Genomic DNA, 17,900 nt, shown 5'->3' on the forward strand with positions numbered 1-17,900 from the left:
TAAACTGAATCTAAGCATGTATTTAGATTTTTGATTTCGGGCCAAGTTTTCAGTTGGTCTAAATCTTTAAAAATTGAATATATGTGGTGATTTGATATGCTGAATCTAACAATGTGTTTAGATTTTGGATTTTGGGCCCCGTTATCAAATTGGTCCAGATTGATGTCAAAAGGGTCAAAAATTAAACTTTGTTTGAATTAAAAAAAAAATGAATTCTTGAGATTCTTTGATATGCTGAATCTAACCGTGTATTTAGATTTTGGAAATTGGGCCATGATAAGTAAAAGTCTAATTTCAAATTTTTCAGTTTTTCGACCACATTCAATCTGTGTCAGAAACCTATGCTATGTCAAATATTTAATCACAATCCAAACCCAGAGCTGTATCAAGCTTGAATGTAGTGTCCATACTTGCCCCAACTGTTCAGGGTTCAACCTCTGCGGTCGTATCAAGCTGCGTCCAGCGGAGCATTTTATTATAGTTTGAGCTTATTGAGCCATTCTTCAGTATTATTTGTTTGAAATTTTTTGAAAAAAAAACTGATTTTCTCTCTGACAGTGACAATTTAAAGGATTATTCCAATGATGCCAGAAGAATTGCCCCAAGAAAATGCTTAAATTTCTACGTTATAGGTTTTGATAATATATATATGACTTTTATGAGATATTAATGGATACTTAATTAAACCAAATAATGTCTGCTTAGTTAATGCAGATCTGAACAGCTATGGCTAGCTTGTACAAAAAAAAAATAAGAAGATGTGGTATGATTGCCAATGGGACAACTCTCCACAAGAGACCAAGTGACACAGAAATTAACAACTATAGGTTACCGTACGGCCTTCAAAAATTAGCAAAACCCACACCGCATAGTCAGCTTTAAAAGGCCCCGAAATGACACATGTAAAACAATTCAAACGAGAAAACTAACAGCCTAATTTATGTACAAAATAATGATCGAAAAACAAATAACCTACATGTTATACGCAATGAGCAGAATCAATTTACATTAAAAATCCGGAAACCCTCCTTTGCTGAATTCTGCCAATAATACAATGCAACATCGTAAAATTATGTATTCTAATTAGGTTATTTCAATTTGTTTTTTTAAGTATTAACAGATTATTATTATTCATTCTGTCATTTGCTCTATTCAATTTTCACCTACCTTCATTTCATTTTATAGGACTTTACCAAGTAGTTATTCTTCAAAACCAGCCAGGTAATGAGATAGCAACCTTACTTCAAACAACTATAACAAAGTACTTTGGTTCAACTTCTAATAGAGAAATTCAATGGCGATCATCAGCTCCAGTTGGAATGGATTGGCTAGAAAAAGTTTGGTCTTATATTCAGCGGTATGATTTGAGCTATTTTAGAAACCTGCATCTGATGCCAGATATACGGACAAATGAGATGTATAAAGTATGTGCTGGTTTTATTTTGAAGACAAAAGGACAATGTAATATACCGTCTAGTGTATGTGATTGCTTAAGGTACCTAGACATTGTTGTTCTTGAGCAAATACCCTCAGCCATCGAAGAACACAAAAGTATTCGTAATTTTGTGTACTTGCCTACTAAAGAAGATGTTTTCCGAATGTTAATCAAAATTCAAGCTGGTGGAAATGCTAATCACTTGGTTAACAAGTTTAATACTACAATCACTGCGGAAGAACGATCAGAATTTGTCACATACATATCTGGATATTCTATTACTAACAATCAGCTAATCAATCTACTGTCAGCAATGAATCTCTTTACTGAGAAGAATTCACGTCGTCATGTATCGGCAAGTCAAGTAAAAATTATTGCTTATACTGATCAGCTTCCAGTCTTGTATTTCAAAGAAACACTGGACTGCTCTGATCATAAATTTAGAGATCTTGCCACAAAACTGCACGCTAAAACCATTACCAAAGAAGATGTGATAATTGACATTCTGAAGAACTTAAATGATCAGTATAGTCGTGCTGATATTAACACAATGATGGGACATGTTCTAAACAACATTTCATACTTTCATATGAAAGAACAAATGATTCGTATTGCCAGGGAAATTCCGTTTGTTTTCACTAACGGCGGACAGATGAAAAAAGCTGCAGATTTGTTTGACCCCGAGGATGAAACTTTGAAAATGATCCTACTTGATAATGATAGATTTCCAAACGAACAGAATTTGCCAGTTGAACTAAAATTGCTAAGGAAAATTGGTTTGAAATCATTAAAGGATATTACTGGAGAAGACATACTTAATTGTGCAAGGTATTTACATACCTCAGATAGATGTACAGAAAAAAACCGTTCCGAAAAACTGTTAGAAGTTTTAGTCAGTATTAATGGACTTCTCGGTAGCTATGTGAATGGGAGAAAACTATCAGATCATCTCTCAAATTTGCGTTTTATTGGACCAAGTGAACGTAAAGACGATTTCCCAAAGTCACTGCCATGGTATACCGACACAGCAGATTCTTTCTTTTGCCGACCGTGCGATCTATCTACACTAAAATTTACAAAACTTATTGGTAGTGTGAAGCCAGTTGTTTCACCTAGTTCTTCGTCTCTGATAGCGAGTGCTGATTGGACCAGAGAACCAGGTGTAACAAATGTGATAGACCAATTACTGATTATTACTGAGAGATACGAAGATAAATATAAGCCAGAACTTCTTCCTGCAATAAGCGACATCTACCACTTTATGGCAAATCACTACAACAGTCAGGATTTCCAACGATTGTCAAACAAGAAATGGGTTTGGACAGGGACTGGATTTGAGGAACCAGGAAAGGTTTACTTGCAAACCAAATCTTCAGATCTCGTTTTACGACCATATTTATATCCACTACCGCATGAATTTCGGGATTCAAATTTGTTGCAGTTCTTTAAAACAATACAATGCCTGGAACGTCAAAATACAAACTTATTAATTAGAGTTCAAAGAATGATACAGACAGAATACTATGGTGGTGGCAAAACAGAGGAAAGGGCAAAAGCTGACCTTCAGCTTGTTATTAATATCTTGAACTCTATTAAGGATGACAAAAATGTAGACGGAGTTCTTTTTCCAATCAAACAAGATGATAAGACACTCTTAATATTGAAACCGGCTAATGAGTGTAACTATTGCAAAGACGATGACGAGCTTTTTGGAGATGAACAATTTTTCGTACATCATGACGTGTCCCCTGAAACTGCCGAAAAACTCGGTGTTCCTTCAGTGACAGACACACTACTTGAAGACGCTGAACGATTGGATGAATGGGGACAGAGTGAACCTTTAACACGACGAATAAAAAACTTGTTAGAATCTTACAAAGATGGATTGTCAGTCCCAAAGGAAATAATTCAAAACGCTGACGATGCTGGTGCAACGAAAGTCTGTTTCATGTATGATGAACGGGAGAAAGAAAATTACGGGAAAAAATTATTAGACAAAAACATGTTAGAATGTCAAGGACCAACACTGTGGGCTTGTAACAATGCCAAATTTACTAATGAAGATTTGCTTAATATAACAAAAGTGAGCGGTGCAACCAAAGGGATAGATACAACAAAAATTGGGAAATTTGGACTTGGCTTCTGCTCCGTCTACAATCTGACAGAAGTTCCAAGTTTTATTACAGGCGATCACATGGTAATATTTGATCCTCACTATGAATATCTGTCAGACGCATTAAAGCACAAGAAACAACCTGGATTAAAAATAAATATGCAAAAGAATAGGAAAATTCTGATCAGGAAACACTCGCAGTTTGAGCCATTTAATGGCGTATTTGGGTGTAATCTTGATACAAGTCAAAAGGAAATTACATTCGAAGGAACCTTATTCCGATTACCACTCAGGACAAGACAGCAAGCCGTTTCGAGTGAGATCAGTAAAACTCCATACGACAATGAACAAATGATTAGTTTAATGAAAATTTTTGTTGAGGCTGGTGGCAATCTTCTGTTGTTTTCGCAAAATGTTGTTGAAGTTGAATTTTATCACCTTCCAAGAAATGAAAAAGACCCAATAAATGCTGTCAAATTGTACAGCGTGCGTAAAGATTTCGTACGTACAGTTGGAAGACCAATTCATCATGCACAATCTTGCAATAAATTCTCAGTTCTTAAAGATATGACACTTCAGTTTGAAAATTTGAAGAAAGGTAATGCAAAAAATATATCCGTGATAGACTCAAGTATATTGATACAAGTTTCTGTCGACGCAAACAGCAAATTGATGGACTTTAAAATAACCAGCTGCTCTTCAACGACGTCTTGGATCGTCACATGGGCTTCTGGGACCAGCAGAAGTAAGGATCTGGCCTTAAAGTCGTCAACGAAAAGGGTGTTACCTTTAGGAAGTGTAGCCTGTCCAGTTACAAAATCCGAAGAAGGAATATATAAAACTTGTTCTTTGAAAGACCTGCCATTTGGATTTTACCACAACAGTCATGTCTTTTGCTACTTGCCTCTTCCAGTTGAAACAAGTTTTCCAGTACATATAAATGGCTCTTTCGCAGTGACATCAGACCGTAGACGACTCTCTTGTAAAACTGTTGATGACAAAGACTCGTTTGACAGTGACTGGAATGAAGCTCTTATGAGTGATGCTGTTTGTAATGCTTATATACTGTTTTTAGAAAATAGGGTTCATTTAGGCCTAGATGACAACGAACCGTACTTTCAACAATGGCCTGTTCAGTATGGAAAAGATGGAAACTTCGGAAAACTTCAAAGTGCCTTTTACCAACAAATTTCAGATAAACAGAGGAATGCACAAGTATTCAGAAGAGATGACAAGATTACAAGCATTACATATTGTCAGTTTATAGATTCTGCATTAATGGAAACGAAGTTCGGCGAAGAGGCATTTAATATTTGCGTTACATTTTTAGAAGATGACAATACGAAAATAATGAAGCTACCGAGAGAAATACAAAATAGTTTCCGAGATGCTGGCTGTGTAGATATAGTAAAACAGAGGACTTTGAATAACATTGCGTTCTTTTCCAAGTTGGTGTTCCCACATTTGACTGATGACGTCTGGACTAAGGATATAATGGATATGCTCATGTTATACGCAATAGACAATGCATCAGATAAAATGTGCAACTTACTTAAAGAACATAAATGTATTCCAACAGCTCCGAACAGAGTTTTAAGACATCCATCAGAACTGGTAGACAGGAAGGGAATGTTGAACGATCTGTTTAAAGAAGAAGATGAACGATTTGTTATTTTGAACATCAATACTTACAGTAAACCAACCCGACTGACGACATTGGCAAGACTTGGAATGACAACAAGCAAACTTTCTGAAAATCTTCTTATTGATAGAGCAAAATCAATACTTCCCCTTGCTGAAACCTGTGCACATTGTGCATTAGATCGGTGTGTACAGTTTGTGAAATACCTTAACAGAGAGTTAACAAGCATCGAACCAAATCAGCTATTGTTTTCAGAGCTGAAGTCCATACAGTTTTTACCAGTGAAAAGCAAATCAAAAGATTGGGTATGGTCATGGGGAGGGAAAAGTATCACGAAAAGTATCGAAAGCAGCGGAATTCAATACAAGTGTAGTAATGAAAATCACAAACAAAGTATTTCAGTTCATTTTGAATGTCCACAAAAACTTTATTCCAATACGGCATTAGAACTTGTTTGTTCCATTCGCCCTGTGTTGGACAGAATGTGCCTACCTTTGGATATTTATTCTCAGTTTTTTGGAAAACTAGGGGTAATGAATGAAATTTCACCTTCTTTGGCTCTTGAAAACTTACTCGTAATCAGCACTGATTTTTTCAAAAATGAGAAAAGTTCAGCAGAATCCCAAATGATTGCTTCCACTGTTTTTGCAATCTATAAATTTCTAAATGAAACATTCAGCAAGCAAATGCATTCCGACGAAAAAGCACAACAGAGTTTAATACAAACTGCAGATCGTTTTCGGAACGAAAGTATACTTTTACTTAATGGAACATTTGTCAAACCTTGCCAAGTGGTTGTTCATATTCCAGAAGACTGCAGTCCTGATTTCTATGGTTTAAATGTTTCATCTAACCTGAAACCAATGAAAGGTCTTTTAACACTGCTGCAAATCGATGACAGATGTTCAGCGGAACGAGTTCTGTCTAAACTTGAGATGTACAAAACTAAATACGGTTCAAAAGAAATGAATGAAGATGAGGTCAAACTTTATGTCCGTTTACTGAAAGTGTTGGTCAGTTCTATGAAGTTAGAAAATTGGAAAGCAGCAAGTGTACAGGACTTGTTTATTCCAGACACCAAGGGAATTTTACACCCTATTCAGAATGTATGTCTTGATGAAAGTACAGTAAATTCCACGGAAACTATGCACTTTACTCATGACAGTATATCTCATGAGATAGCAAAAGCTCTCGGAATTAACACTAAACGAAAACATAAAGTAGAAGAGTGCTCAAAAGACCTATATTCACAGGACTTTGGACAACATGAAGAACTCTTAACAAGGATAAAAAGAATTCTCGAAGGGTATCCTTTCGATGTTTGCATACTGAAAGAATTGTTACAGAACGCTGACGATGCTAAAGCATCTGAAGTTCACATTGCAGTTGATTTCAGTAGTCATCCAACAGATAATTTATTTGATGATATGTGGGAACCTTTACAAGGGCCTGCACTTCTTGTGTTTAATGACAGCTATTTTAAAGAAGCGGACATTAAAGGAATCCAGAACCTTGGTATAGGAAGCAAGGGTGGCGATCCTACGAAAACTGGACAATATGGTGTCGGCTTTAATGCAGTATACCACCTTACTGATGTACCATCGTTTTTATCAAGAGGAAAAAATGTCGAGACTGGAGAAGTCCTTTGTGTATTTGACCCTCATTGCCATTATGTTCCAAAAGCCTCCGGTAGAAATCCCGGGAGAAAATACGTTAACACCAAAACGTTAAAAGAAGACCATCCAAATGTTTTCAGCTGTTATCACGATAACCTGTTGATGGCCAATCAAGGCACAATCTTTAGACTTCCACTGAGAACAGAAAAATTTACAAAAAAGTCACAAATATCCAATAGCATAGTCACTGCGGAAGCCGTTCGAAGACTTCTGGAAGATTTTAAAAAGGAAATGAGCGAAATGCTTTTGTTTGTAAACAATGTTAAATCCATTAAATTGTCTGAAATTGTGGGAGGAAAACTTGAAGAAATCTATTCAGTTATGTTGAACATGTCATCTGTCGACGAATCCAAGCGAACTGAATTTAACAGTGCGATAGAACTGGCCTCAAAAATGATGTATGAAACTAAAAACCCAGACTGCCTATCGTCTACTGAAATAAGATATCAAGTACAAATTAATGATAGTTGCAGAAAAATGATGAAATGGTTAATTATCCGTCGAGTAGGATTCTCTAAAACAGGAACATGTCCAGACGCTATCAAGAAAGCTTATCAAAAAGGAGATATAGGATTGTTACCTAGAGGGGGTGTGGCATTACCTATACTTGAAAAAGACCAGGAATGTGTAATGGAACATGGACGTGTTTTTTGTTCTTTACCACTGCCTCTTGAATCGGGCCTGCCTATTCATCTAAACGGACATTTTGCCCTTGATCATGAGGCCAGGCGCAGTCTTTACACTGATGATCAAGAAGGATATCATGTTGTATGGAATAAACATCTTTTGGAGAACATCATTGCTCCATCCTATACAACTGGGTTGCTCGAAATAAAGGAGTTATTGGGCCTTCAGACTGACAGTCAAGTAAATGAGTTTCAGTTGCGTAGAAAACTGTCAATATTTCATGGATATTTTCCAGATTTTGAAAAGGCTAAAAATGATTACTTTAAATTTCTTACATGCAGCATTTACCGCTGGATCAACAGTAATGAAGTTCCAATTTTTGCGTCTGCAAAAATGGTCAGTAATTCTGAGGCACATGTAAATTTCTACCCCCTTTATAGCAGCAAGATCACATTTCAATCTGTGTTTAACACCATGAAAAAACAACAGATTCTCTCTTCAACTGTTTCAACTATCGGCGCCGTCAGTAGCGGGATATCAGAAAAAATAGAGAGTTTGAAGGACGAAGCCCATAAAACAAGGGAAGATCGACTGCCTACCTTAGTTCATATATTTAAGGAACTTGGCATAAAGCTTCTTGATGCACCGAAACAAATACTTCGAAGTATAAAAGAGGCCAAAATAGAAGCTTGTGAAATGAATCCGGAGTTTCTCATGTGTTTCCTGAAATCATTCAACGCGTCGGGAATAGACACATGTAAGTTAGGTGGAGTGGATTGTAGCATTGAAGAAACAAAATTCAAAAAAATTTCTCATTTAGTCCTTTGCATATCATACTGTAAACAAAGCAATTTGTTTGGAAAACAACTGCATGGTTTGCCATTTTGCCTTACCGAAGACGGGATCCTAAGAACATTTAAACGAGATAGTCCCGTATTTTGTACAAACTATAGTACAATGCTTACAGAAAGTGCTAGTTTGTTTTTACACCATGATCTCACTGACCTCTTCACCATAACACATGACGCATTGAAGGAATTTGATTTAAATGCGTTTGCTGAATTTCTACCTGCTACAATGGCATCTGAGATGTATAGGACGCATAACAGACCTGTGGTATGGAGCACACACATTGATTCCATTGTGAATATGGCATGGCTTAGTCGAGTTTGGGATTTCATTAACCACACAGTCGACAAATCCGTTTCACTTGATACCAGGAATTTGGATTCTGTTCTAGAAATGATGAATCCTTTAATGCCATGGTGTCTTATTCCATGTACGCAGTCAGGACAACCTTTTGTAGAAGGTACCATAGAACATGTTCTTTTTCCTGTTTCAAAATTAAGATATACTGTGGACTTGTCAACATTTAATGGATCGATAGAGAAAGCTTTAAAACGACTCGCATTACCATGTCTTGATCCGTCATTTACAGTCAACCAGAGATTTATATTTACAGCGATGTTAGTTTCTGACAAGGACCCATGTGCTCTCATAGACTTTTTGTATGAATACAAGGAAGAAATTAGAAACAGAAATATAACACAGGAAGTTTGTACAGATATTCTGGAATACTTTTCGGACCACATTGACAGAATATCAGAAAACGTTAACGTTGAGGCGTTACTGAACAAAATAAGACAAATACCTCTTCATGTTACTGTCAGTGGCCATAGCATCAGCTTAGATTCTAATGCTAGTGTTTTAGTGCTTGATGACTATGTGTCTAATAAGATAGTACTAGATGGTGTTGAAGAGTGGGCGAATGCGTCTGATACAATTTTGCTGAAAGCAACGCATCATTTGAAAAAACTTTATGCCAAAATTGGTTTTACAGCAGAGAAATTAGAAGCTATTGACGTGTACACGAATCATTTATTGCGTAAGTTTGACTGTTTGCCCAAAAAAAATCATCAAGCGCATTTAGTCTTCATTCGAGATCAACTTTTAGCGAAATCGTCAATCTTCTGTACGCAACAAAAAGATCTTATTGCTGTTCTAAAAACAGTTTCATTTGTTGAAGGAAATGATGGCATATTGTTTACGGCATCTCACTTCAAAGATCCGTGTAATGAATTACTGAAACTTATGTGTGATCCGAATGATTTTCCAGGCGGGCCTTTTAGTGAAATAATTTGGTGGCAGTTTCTAGTTATTGCTGGAATTCAAACAAAGGTCACACCGGAAATGGTTTTACAGTTTGCTAGGAGCATTGAAGAAGAAGTTAGGCGAAAAGGTGTTACAGAAGAAATTTCAAAAAAATCTGAAATGGTGACAAAGCATATACTTTCACGACATAAGATTGAAAATGAAGGTATCCTGAATGAAATAAGCTGCATCAAATTTATTGTTCCATATAAAATATCAGACTGGAAAAATAAGATTTTTCCGCAGAAGAACGGCATTACGGTGTGTTATCGTGAATCTGTATCTAGACATAAAGCTGATCTATGTTGGACAACTTGCAACATTATTCCTGATAAGGCAAAACCTTACTACAGCATGGAATCAAAAAAACAACAAAGTGTAGTCTCACAGCTTGGTATATTAAATGAACCACCATTCCGCAGTGTCATCAGTCATGTGCAAAATATATGCCATGCACTGAAAGGTTTCTCAGACAAGAACATAATCCAGGATGCTAGCATTGTCTTGGTAAAAGAAATGATGCTAAAGGTATATGACTGGCTAAACGAAAACCATAATAAAGATCTTGATCACTTCAAGAAGAGTCTTAATCATACACCACTCGTCTTTATTTCTGAACGCAAGTTGTTTGTTACATGCGTGAGAACAGTAAAAAATTTGGATAAAAAGAAAGAACATGAAATTGTACCTTATCTATTGGAAACACCCGAGGAATACGGGAAATACTTTAAACTCTTTCAGATTCTTGGTATGACCTTGAATACAGACCTCTCTACTTATGTTCGAGTATTGACTGACCTTAAACAGGATATTGGGAATAAGAAACTTAATCCTAACCTGCTTAAAATCGTTCAACGTTCAGTAGAAGAAATTCTGTCCTTTAGAGCAGAAGCTGACAACCACGTATTAGATGCACTTGAAAAAATGGAAGCATTATATCTATTGACAAGAGAACAATTGTTAATGAATGCATCAGATTTAGTCTTTTCGGACAATGAAGATTTCGAAGAGAAGATAGGTAATGACATAGGTAAACCATACATGATGGGATTTGACAGACTTGACATTTCAGCTCACGGAAACATCGTTTCATCGTTCAAGCAACTTCCAAGGAAAATGCAACCATGCATACTTTCAGATATGATTACTTCAGAGATAGACGAGGAATCATTTACTAAAATTAATGACCGTAGAGGGCAAATATTAAGAGAATTTTTAGCTTCTGTTCAGTTTCAAGAGGCTATTGTGCGGATATCTGTACACTGCAGAAAAGATTTATCGTTTTCAAAAATTAAAGAACATGATATCAAAGCCATGATCAGCGGAATAGAAAACATAAGCATAATACAGGTAGAATCGATAAAACAAAGGTTGACTTATAAAGGTAAAACAGTTGGACAAGACCAAATAACAGCTTACTGTAAAACACAAGACGAAACGTCGCAACACACTTTATTTTGTGCTTTCAATGAATACAGAATACAGGAATGGCTTAGTGAAAGTTTCCTTAAAATAAGCGAAGCACTGTCAAAATGTACAAATTACTTGTATTGTGACACCAAAGGTTTCCTGATGACTGTATTAAATTTTATAGAAAATCCAAACAGCATATCAAAAGCCTTAGATAGAGCACGGGTCGAACAGTATTCCATATCAAAGAAAAGTAGGAAGTCAGTTTTTCCACCAGCGGGGATCACTGTTCATGAAGAATGGCATTGCTTCCTTGACAACAGTTTTTCTGACTTTGATGTTGGGGATTACGTAGCTTTGTTGTTGAGCGAAGAGAAAATGGATGGAGATCAATTTATTCCAGCTGTTTATATTTATGCCATTGTTGTTGAGAAAGTTGAAAGTGGGGAAACCATACCGATTATTGGAAATACTCTCCGGTATTATTTGGTTGATGTTGGAAACCAGCGTATTGAAAAGAAGCGGGCTTACGATTGTTTTAAATTCAACTGTAGTAATCCAGAGAAATCTAATGAGCTTGTCGTGTTCCTTGATATTTCAGACACGCAAAAAGATGAAAGACCATTGGACGATATATTAAAAGACGTCAAACAAAAGATCAAAGCAGCTTGGACTCTTCCGGAAGATGAAAGAAAAAAGATAATAAAACGATTATTCAAGAAATGGCATCCAGACAAAAACCATGGTAACGAAAAAATCGCAACAGAAGTTTTCAAATTTATAAAAAATTTAGTTTTACAAATGGAAAATGGAGAAGATATTGATGCCAACGTTAATTCCAACTTTAACCAACCCCCCAGAAATTCTACATTTTGGGAACATTTCAGGACATGGGAGCGTGATACTAGTGAAGATAAAAACTACAGTGAACAAAGGAGCCAATCATCACCAGGATGTGGAAAAAGAAGTGGCAGACGACAGCATAAACAGGAAGTTCCTTCAGTAGCTGAGGCCAGACAGTGGATGAGACAAGCAAAACTAGACTTTACTGCTGCTAAACAATTTCTTCCGAATGCAGAAACAGGGCCTCATTTCAATTGGATTTGCATCATGTGTTATCAGGTAAACATTTTTTTTCTTCAGGCAATTGTATATCTTAATACTACAGTTATTATGTTTTCGATATTTAATATAAAAATAAGACGTGGTATGATTGTCGATGACGTAGAGGTTAACAACTATAGGTCACCGTACGTTTATATCAACGAGTTATAGTTACTTTCACATTAACGTATACTTCGCCTTAACATCAAGCTGATTAATTGCAATTACTTGAAAGAAAAAAAATTGACCTCATCAATTAAAAAACTATTTCGTATGACTTTAAACATTTTAACTCCCTATGAAAGAATTTTTATTAACATAGAGAGAAAGGACAATTGCTTACGTGTAAACACTTATATTGCAAAAGAATCTATAATACATTAAAATATGCTGCATTTCGGAATGGCTTTTATAATTTTCAAAATTCAACTTGACATTTTCTTCAAAAATCGTCGAAAAACCTACGAGAAAACTCACCGATACAAGATATTTGCAGAAGATATTAATATTTAACTATTTGTTGTAGAAGATAATACATATTTTAAATTCACTGGAATACAAACATTGTGGTGGGTATTAATAACCGTAAGTCCATAGGCATATCAACTCTTCTTTTGATATGTTGTATATTTTGTTTGAAATCTACACTTTTATTTTATATTTAATATTCAATATTGTTTGAAATAGCAAATTCAGATATCAACTTTCTAGAATAAATGTTTCTTGTGTATTATTTTGTAATTTTTTAGTCGGTCGAAAAAGTTTTAAAAGCTCTTCATTTCCACAAAGACTGCAACGATGTGCCAAGCACAAATGATTTGCTGCAACTATCTGCTAGCTTGAGCCAAAGCTTACAAGCAATGGTGAAATCTCTGGTAGACGTTATAGGTCCACGTGAGAGAACTATGTACCCTGATCGCATGGATATTCCTAAAGTACCAGCAGATGCCTTTAATGAACAAACTGCGAAGAGTTCGGTGGATATTACTGAAGAAATCTTGGAATTTTGTACAGCTCGGTTATAAAACGGGTAAGATCTTGACTAGTCCTTTTTAAGTTAATCGTCTGTTAAAGGGGCATTAGCTGTCAAATTCATGTTCACCAATTTGACTAAATTTCTCATATTTGATTTATGACAAACTAAAACGTATATCCAAAATTATAAAAGGTCTAAAATAAACGATGTATGATGCATGGACTCGATAATATGTATCAGCATTTCGTGTGCAGTTTAGTCTAGACGCCATCTAATAAACCATCGAAGTGACCTCCGAAGACTGCCGACGGTCATATAATCCGATATAAATATAGATATAAATAGATAGCGAACACGTGGAATTGGATTTATGCAGGTCTGTTTGATTTCATATTATAGGTTAAAAAAATATGTTTATCATCGTTTTACATGTGTAAGAATGAGTTTTATGGACCGAATCAGTCAACCAAATGATTTACCCTTTTTTCACTTTTAATGTTGACATTCTTTTCCTTTTAATAGTTGAACACGCCTAGTTTATGCGTAACCCATCTCTAGCGAAAGGGTTAAATTGAAGGTCACATGAATACGGATTCAATGAGTCGAATTATTCGCTTGCAAGTGAATAATTCATCACCAATTTTTCTTAGCTTATTTTGACAAAACTGAACCAAACTGGCTGCTAAAAGCGAATTATTATTTCACTATTTCACTTTTATTAATGATTGAACAAAAAAAAAGATTTTTTTTTTTTATATCTCGTAGCTAATGCCCCTTTAAGAATAAATTTAATAATATATAATTAACACGTATAAGATACATCCATTAGAGCGTTAACCCGATTTGGTGTATGTAATTTACATCAAGATCTTATGGTTATTGCAAAAAGATATATTTTAATATATAAAAAATTCTGAGTGAAATCCTTTAGCAATTTAGGTAAAAAAATGCAGGATATCCATGATATAATTACATGTAATGACATAGTGGTGTAAGGGACGTAATCGTTGTAAAATGATCCATAAGTTTCTTTTTCGCGTTCTAATCTAAGAAATATTTTTGTCCGCGTGAGATACACACAAAATAGCTATTTGTTCTTTAGATTGATATAATTAAAGATCTACACACTGGAGTGAAACCTTTTGCTGATTATGTGTCGTTTTCCTAATTCATATCATTGTCAAGACAACTCATTTACTACAAATGTTGAAATGATTGTCATTATATGCAGTTTACCTTTCTGAACAGTATTTTTTTTATTTTCACATTTCTTTCTTCAAATCAAATTTGCTTTCTTCATTATGAAATTCATACACATGTACTTCTATTTTTAAACACTTTAAAACTACATTCCCGTTGAATGGTATTACAAACATGTAGATATATATATTCATAATTACTCTAAATATCAGCACAACAATGTTAAAAATTTTTGTTCTTCCCTCGCCGGGATTCGAACTCATACTATTTGGATACCGTGATAATACCGCCTGCACTGTGTCCAGCGCTCTAGACCACTCGACCACCTGGACTGAATAAAAACTCAGCTTTCGGTGGCCTAGTGTTACCTTTCCTTGTCAGTATAATCTAGAGTTGTAACACAGTACATGATATATTACATGTAGGCATGAAGATGGAATTTATTGCAGATTAGCTAAATTATCTGTCGTAAAGGATATCGTAAGATGCAGTCACAGAAATAATTATATAAGTACGTCTAAAAAAGTGACAACTCTACGACAGATCCATCCATTGGGTCATCAGTGAGTGTGATACACGGCTGAAAACACATATTATATTCATAATTACTCTAAATATCAGCACAACAATGTTAAATCTGCAAATTTACGGAAGCAAATTTTTGTTCTTCCCTTGCCGGGATTCAAACTCATACTATTGGGATCGTGACGATACGGCCTGCACTGTGTCCAGCGCTCAAGACCACTCGACCACCTAGACTGTATATATATACCAATCTATTATATACAAAATGTATGTCATCACGTTGAATAGCAATATGGACTCAGGTGCTCGGAATGATAAGCAGTTCATGTTTAAAATACGCACTAGTAAGCATAAATTTCACATGCTAGTTTAGTATCCCGGTTTTATTCCAATTACAATAGAATAACAAAAAGGAGCATTCAGTTCTTATATAAAACTAACATGAAGATTTTGTTGTCTTCGAGAATTGCGTTACGGTTATCATTAAAATTTTATTTCCACTGCTTTCCTTGGTCTCGCTTGTTTATTTTTCGAATTGGAGAGGATTTAGGTCATTATAACCTTTAAAACACATAGTCATTGAAAACATCTGTATTGCTTATATTCTACATTAAATCTATTACTCTTATAATGTCTTTCTTGTAGATTTGGAAATGAGATGAGAAGTATTATAACCATAAAAGACCATCCAACGTCACTACAGATGTTGATTGTATTTTTTGTCAGACACCATGACATTTTTGAAAAGTACAAATATGTACATTGTATATACATTTATTTATTTTTTTGGGGGGAGGGGGGATCAGTGCTAAATTAAACTTAATGATATTGAACTGTTTAATGTTTTTTTTATTGTAAAGCTACAGTGCTTAATTTAAACTTAATGATGTTTGACAATGACAAAAGTACAATATTTTATTGATGTACGTGATTTTTACACAGTTGAGGAATAACAGTAATTCTATTGCCGACTTTGTATGTATTTTTTCTTTCTGGTCTGCTTGCACTTTGATTAATATGCTGTTTAATATGATTTCATATAGATGATAATTATGACAAATATTTGTTGCAGACTTGCTGTCCATGTGTATATGGATTTTTTAATCAATTTTTTGTTGTTGTGACATAATAATTAGTTTTATTGTTTCTGAACATCTTTAATCGGAAAATTAGACATTCAGTATATAATACAAACATTGATGATAGTATGTATTTCAGTTTTCTTTCAAATCTCAACTAATGGCTATATGATTATGCAAAATAATTTATTTTTTCAAAATAGCTTGTTTTAACATATTGGAAATTTTGGCAGGCTCCCCCATTCGTATACCGTGAATGCCTTTTCATAATTATATTAGCTCATTGCTGAAAGAGCTACGGTTATCATTAAAATTTTATTTCCACTGCTTTCTTTGGTCTCGCTTGTTTATTTTTCGAATTGGAGAGGATTTAGGTCATTATAAACCTTTAAAACACATAGTCATTGAAAACATCTGTATTGCTTATATTCTACATTAAATCTATTACTCTTATAATGTCTTTCTTGTAGATTTGGAAATGAGATGAGAAGTATTATAACCATAAAAGACCATCCAACGTCACTACAGATGTTGATTGTATTTTTTGTCAGACACCATGACATTTTTGAAAAGTACAAATATGTACATTGTATATACATTTATTTATTTTTTTGGGGGGAGGGGGGATCAGTGCTTAATTAAACTTAATGATATTGAACTGTTTAATGTTTTTTTTTTATTGTAAAGCTACAGTGCTTAATTTAAACTTAATGATGTTTGACAATGACAAAAGTACAATATTTTATTGATGTACGTGATTTTTACACAGTTGAGGAATAACAGTAATTCTATTGCCGACTTTGTATGTATTTTTTCTTTCTGGTCTGCTTGCACTTTGATTAATATGCTGTTTAATATGATTTCATATAGATGATAATTATGACAAATATTTGTTGCAGACTTGCTGTCCATGTGTATATGGATTTTTTAATCAATTTTTTGTTGTTGTGACATAATAATTAGTTTTATTGTTTCTGAACATCTTTAATCGGAAAATTAGACATTCAGTATATAATACAAACATTGATGATAGTATGTATTTCAGTTTTCTTTCAAATCTCAACTAATGGCTATATGATTATGCAAAATAATTTATTTTTTCAAAATAGCTTGTTTTAACATATTGGAAATTTTGGCAGGCTCCCCCATTCGTATACCGTGAATGCCTTTTCATAATTATATTAGCTCATTGCTGAAAGGGAAAGCCCTACAATGTTGATTGCAGTATTAAAAAGTAGAAATAATATTTCTTTATGCCAATTCATATGTTTTTAATCTGTTTATTATGTAAATTTGCACAGAGAAATATTGAGGCAAATTGTTTTTGGTTTAGTTTTGTTAATCAGTTTCATGCAAAAGTCATAATATTGTATTTGCTTTGTTTAATTATGTTGTTTATACGGAACTTCATCTGTAGTATGAAATTAAACAAATCGTTTAAAGTCAGTAATTTTGGTTTTTTTTCTTGTTATCAAAAGAAAAACACAAGTATAAGCTATTTTTCGTTTTTGCATGGTAAGAATTAATTATTAAAATTGTTTGCGACATGTAAATAAAATAGCCAATGTCTGATATTTCATGAATCTAATGACGTTTGTTCCACAAATCGAAGTATACCAAACACGAATGATGCAATATTGTAATCACAGCAATTTTATTAATAAACTGTTGATACAGAGATATTGTGTGTCGCGTTTTGTAATTTTGATAGTATACATTTTGAAATGCAAATGTAGAAATTAAAAATGGAAATATTTAAATATGTAATCTATGCAAATCATTCAAAGTCAATGAACCATAACTGAAGGTGCAGATTCAAATAACATCCAGTTAAATGAGAAATTAGTGATTAGGTCAGTTATATATAGTGTACACTAGTGATATTTGGTATGCAGTTGTATTGGAATTGGTAGATCTCATTTCCATGGAGATTATTTGGCACCGCCCCCTCAGTCATGGAAT

At 34.4% G+C, this 17,900-nt stretch overlaps 1 pseudogene; it reads left to right on the forward strand.

Moving 5' to 3' along the window:
• The window catches only part of LOC127734289 (sacsin-like), a 49,862-nt pseudogene extending 32,242 nt beyond the window's left edge, over positions 1 to 17,620 (forward strand).
• The last annotated feature ends 280 nt before the right edge of the window (positions 17,621 to 17,900 follow it).

Source organism: Mytilus californianus, unplaced genomic scaffold (genome assembly GCF_021869535.1).
Source record: "Mytilus californianus isolate M0D057914Y unplaced genomic scaffold, xbMytCali1.0.p SCAF_3, whole genome shotgun sequence".
In the NCBI taxonomy this organism is placed as follows: domain Eukaryota; kingdom Metazoa; phylum Mollusca; class Bivalvia; order Mytilida; family Mytilidae; genus Mytilus; species Mytilus californianus.